This window comes from Danio rerio, chromosome 15 (assembly GCF_049306965.1).
Source record: "Danio rerio strain Tuebingen ecotype United States chromosome 15, GRCz12tu, whole genome shotgun sequence".
Classification (NCBI taxonomy): domain Eukaryota; kingdom Metazoa; phylum Chordata; class Actinopteri; order Cypriniformes; family Danionidae; genus Danio; species Danio rerio.
Genome location: NC_133190.1, coordinates 8,437,090 through 8,452,370, shown reverse-complemented (window position 1 = coordinate 8,452,370; position 15,281 = coordinate 8,437,090). Strand labels below are relative to the sequence as shown.

At 35.0% G+C, this 15,281-nt stretch overlaps 1 protein-coding gene across 5 annotated transcripts in view; it reads left to right on the top strand.

The window, feature by feature from the left end:
* The first annotated feature begins 4,122 nt into the window (after positions 1-4,122).
* slc7a1b (solute carrier family 7 member 1b) overlaps positions 4,123-15,281 on the top strand; it is a 37,385-nt gene continuing 26,226 nt past the window's right edge. For 3 of the 5 annotated variants that reach the window (XM_021481372.3, XM_068213505.2, XM_068213503.2), the window contains exon 1: positions 4,123-4,283. The gene's annotated coding sequence lies outside the window, so the exon portion shown is untranslated. Of the gene's footprint in view, positions 4,458-15,281 lie in introns of all 5 variants that reach the window. The other 2 variants (NM_001328209.1, XM_073922904.1) reach the window with 2 other exon arrangements.

The following is a 15,281-nucleotide window of genomic DNA, read 5'->3' as shown; positions in this document are numbered from 1 at the left end:
GAGTGAAATAATGTCCCATATTAATTTAGCATGACATATTGTGTAAAATAAGGATAGTGGCCAAATTATTAAGGTTTATAACTAGTCATTTATTATAGTATTATAATATGTAAAATTATAATTATAATATAATTAAGTAATATAATTAATCATTTTGGGCTGTGCTCATACTTTTTAATATGCTATCCAATTCTTCTTGTTCTAAATGTGATTGAAAATATTTTTCAGGACATAAAATACTGTTAGACTAAAGACATTTTAGTGGGTGTATGCAATCAGGCCTTTATGGTATGAGAACAATGAGCTCAAATCCAATGTACAACTCATTTTATTTCAATAGGCTAAATTTGCAAAGATAAATAATTTGCTGATGTTGCTGATATTTTTATAAATGATTTTTAAATAATTATACAAAGTTTATGTTAAGTCATGAGAGATGTGCTGACATTTCCTAAAACATCAACAGACAATATAGTATTCTAGGTATTTTAGGTCTAAAACCGGTTTTTCAGCAAAGTATGGGTCATGTTGGATGAGTGTTTTGTTTTTTTGCCTATTAAATATGATACCATATACTGTTGCTAGCAGCTCACTAAAAATGCTAATTTGCTAATAAAGGTTCATACCATATATCAAAATCCATTAGTTTTCAGTAGTTGTATTAGTATATATTTTTTTTTCAAAGTGTGCTTTTAAATGCATTAAAAATAAGTAAAGTTTTGTAGAAAAAAAATATATGTACTGTATATCATTTATTAAAAAATGTAGGCAATACATTATAGAATAATTTTATTAAAAATTTTATTAATCTTATTTTTTAATTCAACTATAGGGGTGCGGCTAGGTAGGGAAGCAACAGTGCTACCAGCTGCGCCAGCGCACTAATGAATTATTGTGTTTTAAAACCAGGCCTTTCAGTTTCATTGTCTAACCCCTGTGGATGTGTAATTCATTTTATTTACAGAATGCATTACTGTTCATCTGTTCATCTCATAAATTTCAGCTTTACACATGCAAAAAATGTGTGGTTATGCTTAGTACATTTGTATAGTTTGAGTTTAATAAGTGAGTTTAAGAGTTTAACTTCTATTTTTTTTTCTACATTAACACTGATTCATTGTCATTTCCACCACACCCTGTCATTTCCATCACCATACACTTTTTTTAATATTTAAAAAGTTCTTATCACACATTAAAAGTGTATTCACAATTTATAAGTTCATGCTCTATTCACTATACAAATTCAGTTTTTTATTTTCTAATAAGCTCTTAACCAAATTAGTATTTAATTTTAGTGTGACTGGTGTACAATTCAGCATTTGGTCCTAATGAACTAATTTATTTCATTGACAACTGTAATTATTGTATATATTGTGCAAAGATAGGTTAAACTAGATACAAAATTGATCTTAGACAATTTTTGACTGCCATAATTTATTTCATTTTGAAATAACAGCTGTATATTGAAATGTGGTGGAAATCACATTTGTTCAGTTCAGGATGTAAAAAAAATTAAATATAAACAATTTCTGACCTCTTTTTTTGACCTCTTACAGATCCTAAAACTAGACAAATTGATTAAACTTATGAGGCTGTGCTACAGTGATTTTGAACAAGTTTTTTTTACTCAAATTAACAAGGCGAAAAGTGCCCTTAGTTAAAGAATTGCACTTAAATTAGTACCTACATACACTTTTGTACTTTTATAAAGTAACATTTTTTACCTTTTGAAAAGGTACCACCACAGTTACAGCTCGTGTACCTTTATTTCTGTGAGTGTACTATGGATGTCAATGGCTGCTGCCTTCCCACATATTTCAGAATATATATATTCTGAAAATATATATATATATTTCACACACACACACACACACACACACACACACACACACACACACACACACACACACACACACACACACACACACACAGGCATAGCAAATTTAATAGTGTGGTACCGGATGTCGAAGCATGTTTGTGCTTCAGTTTGTGAATGCCATCCTGTCACAATAATTCTTGTTAACTTATCACGTAATACATGATCATGACCACAACTATTTTTGGTTACACAATATATACCACCGGCCATGATGTTTATTTAAAAAAATGAATGTCACCTACATTTTGGTTATTTTGTGCAGCCTCTGTTGGAGGTGTCAGCGAGCACAGAAAACTCCTTTAGAACCATGCTTACTGACAGCTAGAAAAGAAAAGGTCAGCTTTCATATTTTCCTAAAAACTACTGACAGTTTGAAAGAAGTCTTCCAAATGAGCTCTGGTTCAAAGCTGCAGCCTACTTACAGTGCATCTGGAAAGTATTCATAGCGCTTCACTTTTTCCACAATTTTTTATGTTACAGATTTATTCCAAAATGGATTCAATTAATTTATTTCCTTAAAATTCTACACACAATACCCTATAATGACAATGTGAAAAATATGTATATTTTTTAAATTGTTAAAAATGTATTAAAAATAAAAAAAATAAAAAATCACATGTACAGAAGTATTGACAGCCTTTGCCGTGAAGCTCTAAATTGAGCTCAGGTACATTCTGTTTCCACTGATCATTCTTGAGATGTTTCAGCAGCTTGATTGGAGTTCATCTGTGGTAAATTCAGTTGATACACCTGTTTATATGAGGTCCCAGAGTTGACAGTGCATGTCAAAGCACAAACCAAGCATAAAGAAAAAGGAATTGTCTGTAGACCTCTGAGACAGGATTGTCTCAAGGCACAAGGCTGGGGAAGGTTACAGAAAACAGTTCTGCTGCTCTGAAAGTTCTAATGAGCACAGTAGACATAAGTGGAAAATATTTGTAACCACCAGGACATCCTGAATGAAACCTGCTTCAGAGTACTCTTGACCTAAGACTGGGGCGACGGCTCATCTTGCAGCTGGACAATGACCCAAAGCACACCGCCAAAATATCAATGGAGTGGCTACACAACAACTCGGTGAATGTCCTTGAGTGGCCCAATCAGAGCCCAGAACTAAATCCAATTAAACATCTCTGGAGAGATCTGAAAACTAATCCTTTCAGAAATCAGAATGAAAAGGTTTTGTTCCTTGATAATGTTACTGTCTATTTGGAATAATATGCTGTTGTATTCCCTATAATTATTATTCACTAAGAAAGTCAGTCCCGCACAGACCACTATAAGAAAGTCAGTCCCGCACAGACCACTATAAACACTATGGGAAATATGTCCCTGGCATGTAACACTGCTGACTTTAATGGCAATATATTGTACTATTTGTAATAAGTGGCATTTAAAATGTTGGCGAACTAAGTCATTTTTACAGGGTTTTTATTTGTTCGTTTGTTCTGTTTTTTTATGGGGTTTTTTGTGCAGTAAAATGTTCTTGGAGCTTCATTGAATGTTGGTTCATTGTATGTCTTGGGATCACTGCTGTCTATGGATGACCAGAGAGCAGTCATCTAAAATATCTTAATCTGTGTTCTGAAGATGTCTTGAGGGGTTGAAACCAGAAAGGTGAGTAATTTATAACAGATTTTTTTAACCCTTTCAGAAATCAGAATGAAAAGGTTTTGTTCCTTGAAAGTGTTACTGTATTTGGATTATTATGCTGTTGTAGGCCCTATAATCATTATTTAAACAACAATAAATGGTCAATAAGTTACAATATCACATTTTTTTAAAGAATTTTGTTTTAAATTTTATATGGCATACACCAATATGATTATCTGCAGTTCCTGTGATGATGACTAAAAAGTTTTTTTTATTAAATAAAAAAATTGAGGACGCAGGAATTAATCCATTCATTTGTTTTATTTTGCTTTCAATCGCAGCTTAACGTTATGTCCTTTTTCTAAGGGTCAGATCGCGCCACAGCAGAAAAAAACTTGTATTTATTCATTTATTTATTTATTTACGGTGTTGCCCTTAAGTGGAATTTTAAGGGAGAAAAGTCACATACCTACATCTTGGTGTGCATTTACCGCAGAAAGCGAGAAAGCAGTTTTGTAACTTGGTAACTGCCCCTTTAACGTTCCATGTGAATGCAAATGAACGGGATGGAAATGAGACAAGAACGCTCTCGGTTTGGGTGTTGGCAACGCGGAAGGATGGTAGAAAACCACCAATGATCCCTTATGGGTGGGGTTTACTCGAGGGTGAAGGGGTACTAGTATTTTATAGTAAAATACTAGTAAGAATAGAAAGTCAGCTGCTGCTGTCTGCCGGTTGAATGTTTATTTTTCGTCGAGTTGGAATGTGTCAGTTTTGAGGTCGTTGAGTGAATTAATTCGACTTCCTAAAGGTAAGCACGTGCGATTTTTTTAGAACAGCTGTGTCTGGATTATTCCTCATTTGAGCGCACTTTTTGATGCTGTGAACTATTTTTAAGTTGCTTTATAAATCGTCTCTGTATTGTCGTGTCTGTGATGCACATGCTTGGCTGCTGTCCATTTAAGGGCTGATGCAACGCTGGACGGTGAGAGATAAGGAGTTACCGCGTAAATACGTATGCGAATAGATGATGGTTAACTAGTGTGAATCTGTTCAATCTAGTTTAATGTGTTAGGGATTATCCAGTCTTTGTTTCAGCATTAAAATCGTTGACGTGGAAAGCTGGCACGTCCTTGTACAGAGCGCGTGTGATTCATTGTGCTCTAACTTAGACTTGAAAAAGAGCAGAATGTATGAGCAAACCTCAAACAAAACCATTACGAGCAGAAACACTGGTTTGCGAAAATGCCCACTATTGCGTTAAATTATTCATTCATTCATTTTCTTTTCGGCTTATCCCTTTATTCATCTCGCCATAGCGGAATGAACCGCCAACTTATCTAGCATATGTTTTACGCCGGGAATGCCCTTCCAGCTGCAACCCATCATTGGGAAATGCATTAAATTAACGTTTTTCTAATGTTTTTTAACTGGTTGCTGCAGTTATACATTCACTGATCTGTAACGTTAGCTCTTCTGTCACGGCACGGGCTTTATGATTCCAGACCAAAGTTTTAGATTCAATTCTTTTGATTCAGAGGAACCGAGTCGCAATTTCCAAATAATATTACACATCTAAAGGATAATATAGGCTATCAAACAAGTTTTAATACAAATTCTTCATATGCATATTTATTTATATTCACATAGTATGAGGGTTTCGAATTTTTTTTAACTGTGTTTGAAATAAAAAATAAGATGTTTTTAAACTGTAGCCAATTTAAAATCAATCTATGTAATGTAAGTGCAAAATAAACATTTTGTTTTATGTATGGTTAATTTATATGCATTTGATGGTTAATTATATGGGTCATTAATTGAAAACAGTACAGAACAACAACATGCATGCGAGCGTATAAATGAACGAATCATTTTTCACTGTTTAATAAACTGAACCTTTCAAAAGAACCGATTTGCTAAATGAATCAAATTTCTGAATGTACAAGCGTAGTGAGGCGCCACGCGCATGGGACAGTCCGCATTGTTGCTGTTTTAGACGGGGGGTTGCGCTTTATTATGACGTCAAAATGCGGGAAATTTGTTTCGTTTTCATGCATACCCCCAAACTCGTCTCAGCGCAAAATAATTATTTTCATAAAACAAATACCCCATTAATTTGAATCGTATACAAGCAAAGAAACGGCTGAGGTTCAAGGTGACTTGATACGTTTTGTTTTAATGAAAAAAAATAACGAGGATTGTTTCATTCATTAGCAAAATAAGCTTATCACAAAACAGCTTAGTATATGTAATGCGTAACTTGCCTCCATAATGTGCATAGCAGAACCAGTATTTACTGATTACTACGCGATAATACCAACACTCCTTTGTAATATCCATATTAATAATAAACATTCAATTATTCAGCATTATTAGAATCTTTACTCTGAAAAGTTTAAGAATGCACCTGGAAAGTGTTTGAAATGTGCTTCGAAGGTGTAACTTATGTTTATTGTCAGGTACTCTATTCTTTATGTGTGAAGAAAAGCATTGAATAATAGTTATGAGTAGATTAATGAAACTGAAAGTTGAGTACACATTGAAGCCAAAATATATAATGCAGATGCATATCAGTTTAAAATGTGTGCTTCTACACAAGTATGAGCTTTTTTTTTTTTTATTAACAAACTGAAACATTTACATTACATTACATGCCAGGGATCAAAACAGAAATGTATCTTTTAAACAGATTCACAGTTTTTACAGCTTTTTTGTTAGTACATTCGGAAATCAAAGACATATAAAGATTTAGATCTTTAAGAAAAATCTGAAAGAAAGGTTTATGCTTACAAAATTTACACTTGTGTATCCGCTTGTTAAGTGGTGACGTGTTGTGACGTATGTATACTGTTTCCGGGTCCAAGCCGCCGTTCATTTGAGTGGAGAAATCTTTCGTTTATGATCGCGTTTTATTCCTATCACACATTAAAGTTAATTTTACATAAAGTCATAGTGTACACAACAATCTCTGGGTTTGCTGCATAACAAATACCACAATTTTAACAATTTATAAAACAATGAATCATTTTCTGGCCATTGGATATTAGGCATGGACATATATATTGCGATCATGACTTTCGAAAGTATTAAATCGCTTTGTAAACGTTTATAATTACCATTTCATGAATCTCCCTATTCAGTTGAATAGAGCGCTTGGACCCAGAAGCCGCTCCACGTGACGTCACACTTAACAAGCGGATATTATTATGCATGTGCAGCACCAGTGTAGTATGACTTTTTAATTTTTTTTGCTATTTCTGCACAGAATTTTGTAAAAAGAATTTTTTGTAAAAAAAAATAAACAAATAAAAATCTGTGGATTTATGCAGAATGATGGTTGTATCATAACTAAAAACTATATGAAATTAAAAGAAATAATAGTGTTTTAACTTTTATTTAATGTTTTTAGTGCAAATCGAATTAGATCCACTTAATTGGTGAGCAAAGCAAGTCTCTCATAATATATTTACTAAAAAACACAAAATATCACTTTACAAACTGTATTGTAAATAAATCATATAACCATTTTCATGTTTGTCAATATTACTGAAATTAAAAACTGAATAAATATAAATTTATACGTTATATATTTACTCAAGTTAAATGATGGGCTAAAGATGTGTGTAAATCTGCGTATTTCTGCACGTGCAGATTCCGAGTGGCCCTAATTATGCCTAAAAAAACAATGAAACATACTACATAATAGATTAATGTTGCAATTTTGCTCATTAAATTCTTAATGCTCATCTTAAATTGTTAAAATACTGGTTTTAACCATTAAATAATATATTTTTAATGCAATAAATAAACACCATTAAATCAAGATGTTTACTTGAGATGAAAAATTAAAAAGTTATTTTTAAATTAAAATTATGTTGTATGGAAATGACATTTACATTTTTCTTCTGTGCCTGTAAGCAAATATTGTTTGTGTTTTAATATGAGAAGTAGGGATGCACCAATACCAGCATGGTTTCCGTTACATTCATTCTGCCATGGTGGGGTGCCACACCAAAATTCATGACTCCATGACTACATTACAGCTTTTCCTTCACAACATTCAGTCATTGTTTTTTTTTTTAAATAGTGGGTTATAATCGCACCAAAACGCATTAAAAGGTAAGTGAATTATAACAACGCAACTGTAACTGTAGTAGTGCTGTGCTTTATTTGTTTAACCCTATAAGGCAGGGGTCACCAATCCTGGTCCTGGAGGGCCGGTGACCCTGCAGTGTTTAGTTCCAACTTGCCTCAACACATCTGCCTGGGTGTTTCAAGTATATCTAGTAAGACCTTGTTTAGCTGGTTCAGGTGTGTTTGATTAGGGTTGGAGCTAAAATCTGCAGGACACCAGCCCTCCAGGAACACGTTTGATGACTCTTGCTTTAAGGTGACATACTGACTGACTGACTGACTGACTGGCAGGTGCTTGATACCTGAGGCCAGCCAACACACGTAGCTTTCAGTTAAGATGAACACAGTTTCCATAATTATAATTTAATTTATTGATAAAGGTCTGTGGTTCTGCATACAATGACTTTATTTTGCTGGAGTTTATTGCCATTTTCACTTTACTACAGGATGCATTAATGCCGCTCTGTAGGTCTATTGAAAAGATTCATAAATATTCCTAGCAAATCTTATAAATGTTGGAGACATACTCACTACATAAACATGCTAAATCGCACTTCAGCAGTGTTTATTTGAGAGCGCACAAGAAGATCTGCGCTTGAGCAGCATATATTTGAGGGCACAGGCAGAAGAAATCGGAGAACAATCAAAGAGATTCACATGTTCGTATAACATAAATGCGTTCTCGAATTGTAATACTGCGCTCACGACATTTCTTCATTTGTCATTGAAAAAACACCATAGGTAGTTGGTAGATTTGTGTGAGAACTATCGCCACAGCTGGAAAAAATCCTAGAGGAAACACTGACCAGTGTCGGGTATAGGGTCAATACTTGGTTAAAATACTCATACTCGTACCACTCAACAGTAATTCTACTGTTAATTCCACATCCACCACATGGATGTGATTTGTTGTCCTACTTGACTTTAATACTAAAAAAACAAATCGAATATGAAATATGATCCTTGCATAATGATCACAGCTAAACAAGCTAGCACTCATTTTATTTATAAGCTATAAATAAAAAATGAAAGAAATTTTACTAATGGGACATTATATAAAATTCTAAAGACTACAGGCTAAATAAAAGCGACTTGTCTGTAAAGATCAGACAGCCAATACAGATCACACAATCTCAATAAACACAATGTAGACGTACAAATATTTTGAGTATTGACAATGAAATATTATAATGATATGATCTAGAGCTGCACAATTAATTGTAAAAAGATGGCGATCTCGATTCGACCACCTAGACAATCTTAATCCAGCATTTCTACGATTCTGTCAATCATATTTTCAAATTCAGAAGAGAAGCAATAGTGGCCGCACAAGTCTTCACATTGTTTTTCATGCGTTGTTCAGCAACTTGGACACCTCCAAATTGTGTTGAAAGAGTCACATGCTGTATTTATAAAATATAATTCACCCCAAAAATGTAATTTCTGTCTTCATGTAATGATGTATTTGCGACCACAAAATCACACGTGACGTGAGCTGACTGTCAGCTGTTACGATCGCGCGCGCCTCTGAATGAAGTCTACTTTAGTGAACAGAACCGGCAGAGGCTGTGAATAACAGGTAATAAAGTTGTAAATAACATTCAGTTTGTGTGTCAGAGTAATCGTTTGGGAGCCGCGCTGGAAGTGAACCTCTCTTAGCCGTGAAAATGAAACTGAAAGCGCACACAGTGTTGCCAGATGTAGCTGACTGATTCCAGCCCAAAAAGTCATAAAACCCACCGAAATGCAAAAATACCCACCCAGTCTTCTGTATTCACGAAAATCACGTCAGTGACAGATTTTAAGCAGAAAATTACAGATTGTAAGCATGTATGTCAAACACAAAAATTCAACCTCAGAATTACCATCAGCATTAACCCTCTGGGGTCGAAGACCGCGTATCCGCATTTTGACCTGTGGTGGAGTCAAACTGCTGAAATGAACTTAAATGACACTTTCAGTTTTGATCGTACAGATAAGATCAATACATCAATTGAATCTGTTATGTGTCTACTTTTTGTTGTGTACACTCACAACAACAAAAAATGTGTGTGCTTTTGCAAAATAAGGAAAACAAACAGTGTAGGCATTCTGTCTTTTCTCTCTCCGTGAACTGCTTTTAGAAGTGCGTAGGTAAAATGCGCTAAAACTCCGCGAATACAAAACGCACTCAGATGAGAAATGTATTTCTAGAAAGCTTAAAGTGTCTACTTTTAAACGCAGCTATGCATGTTAAAAACAAACATTGTTTGATAAAGTAATCAGTATGAAACCAACGCTATGTCTAGTTTCTCAGTCTGATCTCATTAGTTTTAATGCGACCACGCCCACAAGGCATTGTTATTACAAGCGTCTGAGGCGCGAGCAGACTGTGGTCAGAAAAACACGTCACTAAAATGAAAGGAAACTCGGCAAATAGTCAACAAAGATGATGATTTATGATATCTATATAAAGCTTGATATGTCTACTTTTGCAATAACCAATTCAAGTCGAAAAACAAATGATTTTCTTTTATGTAATCCGTATAAAAGTAAGGACTTCTCCTATATCGCCTCATTACAGCAGCGTGGTCCCGCCTCTCAGTAAGCGCGCTTCATATGTAAATCCAGATGTGAAAACAACGGAGGTAAAGGACCAGCGGCAAAGAGAGCTAAAGTAGACAAGAAGTACTCCGAGTTTGCTCAGTAATGAGAGTAATGTTGCTCTGTGTCATTCCGACAAACTATTAGATGAAGATGTAGCCTTCAACTTCACAAAATGTTTAAAAACGCTACAAAAATGGACCAAGTAATCTTGTGTCTGTGAGTCTCAGCTGATGTCAAGAAGAAGGCCAGCGGTTACAATGAAATACTGCCTTTTTCCTGCGTTGCTCCCATCACAGAATACCTGTCTGCAAGACTACATTTCTAAGTGTCCTTTTTAAGTTTATTCTTTAAATAATTTTTGTGAATACCGAATGAGAGGATGATAACTCGCGTCAAAAGCTGCTGTGATGCGCGCGACTGTTTTAAAGATTTCATTATCGCACATGGTGTGTTTTTCACCTGCTTTCTTTTGCTCACAGTAATTTTTGTTAATATGGATTCATTATCATTCTTTAAAATAACATTGCTCTAATATGAGATTACCAAAACTAACTCAGAATCGCATTATTATAATTCAAACTTTGTATATACCATTCCATATATTATAATGTATTGTTTTTTTAACCAATTTAAGATGTTTGACAATGTTAAAATAATATGTTGCATTTCGGCATGTTTTTGACTTATTTATAAACTATTTATAGACATAAAGTCAATAGACATAAAGTCAAATAAAAATTTATATACAGTACACTTCATAGAGTGTACTGACTCTCACAAGTTTATCTCCAGTTATTTTGTGTGATATATTTTAAATAAACTGCAAACAAAAAAGTAAATAAACTTTTCTCTGATTCCTTCTTGAAACTCTTCCCTCCTAGTCACATACCTGTCTAATGGCTCATTATGCAGCTCATTATGTGGGTCTTTGTCTTCTCAGGTGTGACTCACTGCATAGTAATGATAGTTCACGCCTTCCCGCATAAACCAATTTCACTCAAAAAGTGACTTCGAAATTTTAATTCATTATATTGTTTTCTGTGAACAAGATTATTCTCACATCATTTTGAAGCAAAAACACTAGACTACCAGATGCAGTTCTCAAAAGTCTGGTGCACAAATGTTCTCTGTGTGTTTCATGGCCTTGTTTTAGTGACTTCAAAATTTTAATTTTTCACTAATCACGCATAAACGTTTCTTTCTCAAAAACACAAACACATACAAACATGCTGCTTGGGTATTATTGTAGCCCAACTTGTGCTGTTTTCAGTGTTATCACACTTTAGCCATTTATATGTTTTTAAGATACTGAAAACAACACAAATGTCAGTGCATGTCAAAACTTCTCCAGAGCCCCAAAACACCCTCAGACCCCAGAGGGTTAATGACCAGAACAAATCTAAAGTCTGTTCAAGTCCACCATTCCAAGTCTATACAAAATGAAGCATTTTAACCAACAATACAGCTACACAACTCCTATTGCTGTTTTACAACATGTTTGAGAATAATGATAATAATGGCCCACTCATATTAACCTTTATTTTACATCTATAGAATCGTGAGAAAATCCTGATCTTTATTTTAGGCAAAAAATATCGCAATTCTCAATTTAGCCAGAATCGTGCAGCTCTAATATGATCTTGCTTTTGGTTATATCGATATCTGCTTTTGAGCTCTCTGAAAATAATTGTTTATGAATGATTGAATAAATTAGTTAATTTACTAGTAATGGGTCCAAAGTATTTTCAAATTTTTGGAGAGGGGTCTGGATGCAGACCTGGTGCAGTGCAATCTGAGCTGCATCCAATGCTTTTTAATGGGCTCACCTGACCCCACCCCTAACCCTACCCCTCACAGTGGCATCACTCGCTCCATTTGGGTGCATTGTGTATTCCAATCTCAGCTTGCATCATAATGGCTGCATCCAGATTCTATTGATTTTTTGAGGTGTTGTACTATTACTAAATAGAGAATGTATTTACATATTGTGTGTGCCCTTCAAACTATTCACAAAACCTTCAAATCTGCCAAAATCTAAAATTTACAGGGTTTTCTTTATAAACTCTGCAGAAAAGACTGATGCAACAAATTATTGATGAACAGTCCTCAAAAGTACAGTTATTAGACCGCTTTTATCTTGTATCTTGAAGTGGAGCGTTGAGCATATAATGGTCAAGGTGGCCGTGTCCTTAATATGATAGTGTTTCAGTGTGTTTGAGAAAGGTGCAAACTACACTCCATTCAGCAGAATTAAAGTGAACATTTTTTTTATTAACAAGTAAATAAATTATGCAATACCAATAAGTGGAAAATTGTTAATAAGAGCTCAAATATTCTAGAAAACCAGCTGCTACTGTTTAATTCGACTCATTAATGATGAGATGTGAAAATCATTATTACATAGTTTATATTAATGAAATAGTTTTTTAAGTTATAAATAGTAATAAATAATGTTTAGTGTGTGACCGTTATATGTTTGATTCAAGCCGATTAATTTGTCTGATGTAGGGCTGTACAATTAATCCAAATTTGAAATCGATTTTGGTCTCCAACTATTATAAAAACTTAAAGCGACATTAAACGATGATTGGTAATAAGTGTAACGTGACTTTTGCAGAATGGTTTGTGCATGATTTATTATTGTATTCTATTCATTTGTTTCTAAATGTGCAAAAGAGAACTTGAGATGTTCTGTGTACACGCTCAAGCCTCAGAAACAAGCAGAACGCACTCATCTAAATTTTATCTTAAGCTGTGTTAAATGCATGCGAATATGTGTCAAAACGCATTGCTTGGTGATTCACTTAAACCCTTATTTGTTATGCTATAAATGAACAAATAAAAAAGGCATCTAAATCGGAACTTCATGACTGCATTATATTCCTGTCACTAACTGTGTTTATCATTATTAATCAAATGACAAAAGACAAGGATAAAGTCCTTCCCCGCTCTTGACTTAAAGACTTGTGGCTTTAATAAGAAATAAAGCAAGTTTAATTCTTACAGTGAAGACTGAATAAAGCACAGCTTGTTTTACTTGTATTTTTTATTCTATTCTATTATTTTATTCTTTTAAATTAGAAGACTTTTTTTATTAGTTCGTTTATCACTGTCTTCCATTTTTTTTGTTGGTATTGAGAATTGTGAAATTTTAGTATTTTTTACAAAGGTTACAAAATTTGTGTTTGTGTATAATGTGTGTAATTAAAATGATTTGGTAATATGGCCCACTGATCATCATTTTACATAATAGTGATTAGAGTGTTGACCATTATAATTGCGGTTATTTTTCTCCATAATTGAGCAGCCCTTGACTGATGATTCTGTTCATGTGAGTAAGAGCACACTGACAGTGAAGGTGTAAACATAGAGTTGAAGGGTGGTGGACTGTGTTTACTTTACAGGGCATGTCATGTTAGGGTGACTTTGTCTTTACAGTTTTGTTTGGACAGTAAAACGGCCAGATCTGTAGCGGAAACTTTGGCATGAGCATGTCATGAATCACTTGTCCATGATTCTTTTGTTTTGAGAATGTCTTATAAAAATTATATACATTCAGCACTTGTATTTCTTTGCTGTTGTATTTGTTTTTTGTATATTGTATTTGTTTATATTGTCTATCTTGAAATTGGACATTCTCGAAATACCTCAGATTGCCTCTGTATGACTCTGATAATCAGATGTTGACAGTCGTGCGCGCATGTACGTGTGCACGCGTGTGTGTGTGTGTGTGTGTACGTCTGAACACAATGTGACCGTCAGTTGTTTTTAGATGCCTCTCATTTTTGCCAGTGATTGGTGGACAACGGGGCAAGGCCCTCTCCCAGCCCACTGACTGGATTTATAGCTCTGGACAGAAGCACGTGTTTCCGTGCGAGTGTTGCTGTGGTGGTTTATAGTGGATATAGCTGTGCTCATTACTCTATAGGGCTTGAATGCCAGGTGCTCCATGATGCCTTGCTCAATCATGTGTTTCCACACAGCAGTGTTAGACTGTATAATACGCAGACTTTGTTCCATTACCATCCCCCAAATGAACAGACCCCGTACACCAATGTTCAAGTTGACAGACCGCTAGGGTTGTGCGATGTTGACCAATTTGGCATCGTACAATGTCTACTGTGAAACATCGCGATGGACGATGACATCGTTGTTGTAGGTGGGGGTGGTGGTTGTTAAATATGAATTAATTCATAATGAATTAATTGTACCCTATCGTTTTCACTACCTGACCCACATGGTCTTTGCTTTACCCATAACCAAACCATAAATAAATACTATTACACACAAATTACCACCTGTCAATCACTTTTCTTTTCCATGGGACTATGGGATGAATAGGCAGAGTGATCTTTGTCGTTATAATGGCTTTTTCCCTCAGCTGGTGGAGGAGACGGGAGTTCGTTTGGAGTTCACTGTAATTTGTTTTGTGATTGATTGATAACTTTCTTATTTTGTTATTATTATGAGAAAATAATAACAAGTAAAGATGCTAGGGCTCGACCGTTTTGGCCGCATATGTGCTCGAATTTTTATCTATTCGACCTAAAAATTTATTTGGAAGCATTTGTGCTATTGCAGAATTTTTCACTATTTTCACGGCAGAATCCTAACTGCGTGCGCGGACTTAGGAGATATTTATGCAGAGTGCATCTTTGTATTTACAGCGTTTGCCACTGAATCTACACATTTAAATCGTGAGAGGTACTGTATAATCCTTCATTTAATCCTCACGATGCTGTCAGCCGTGCAAGTGGCAGCTATATGTAGAATTTAACACAGCTCAATGGGTGGGGAGCACGTTCTCTCAATGAGCATGTGATTCAACTAAGCTATAGGTGCACTCGCACTGTGCTATGCGAACCATGCCCAGGCGCATTTCTCAGATGTTTGAGATGTGTGAGTTCTCTGAATCTGGATCAGGCGCAGGTCAGTTGGCCAGCCCTGGCCCCGTTGGAAGAGGTGTGCCAGAGCGCGGTTTACTTGGGCTTTGGCGCGATATGCATGTAGTGTGAGTGCAAAGCACGGCTGAGCCTGTCACTTTTAAGAGACTGCTTGAGATAGATTTATTAATCATTGTTACTGTTCA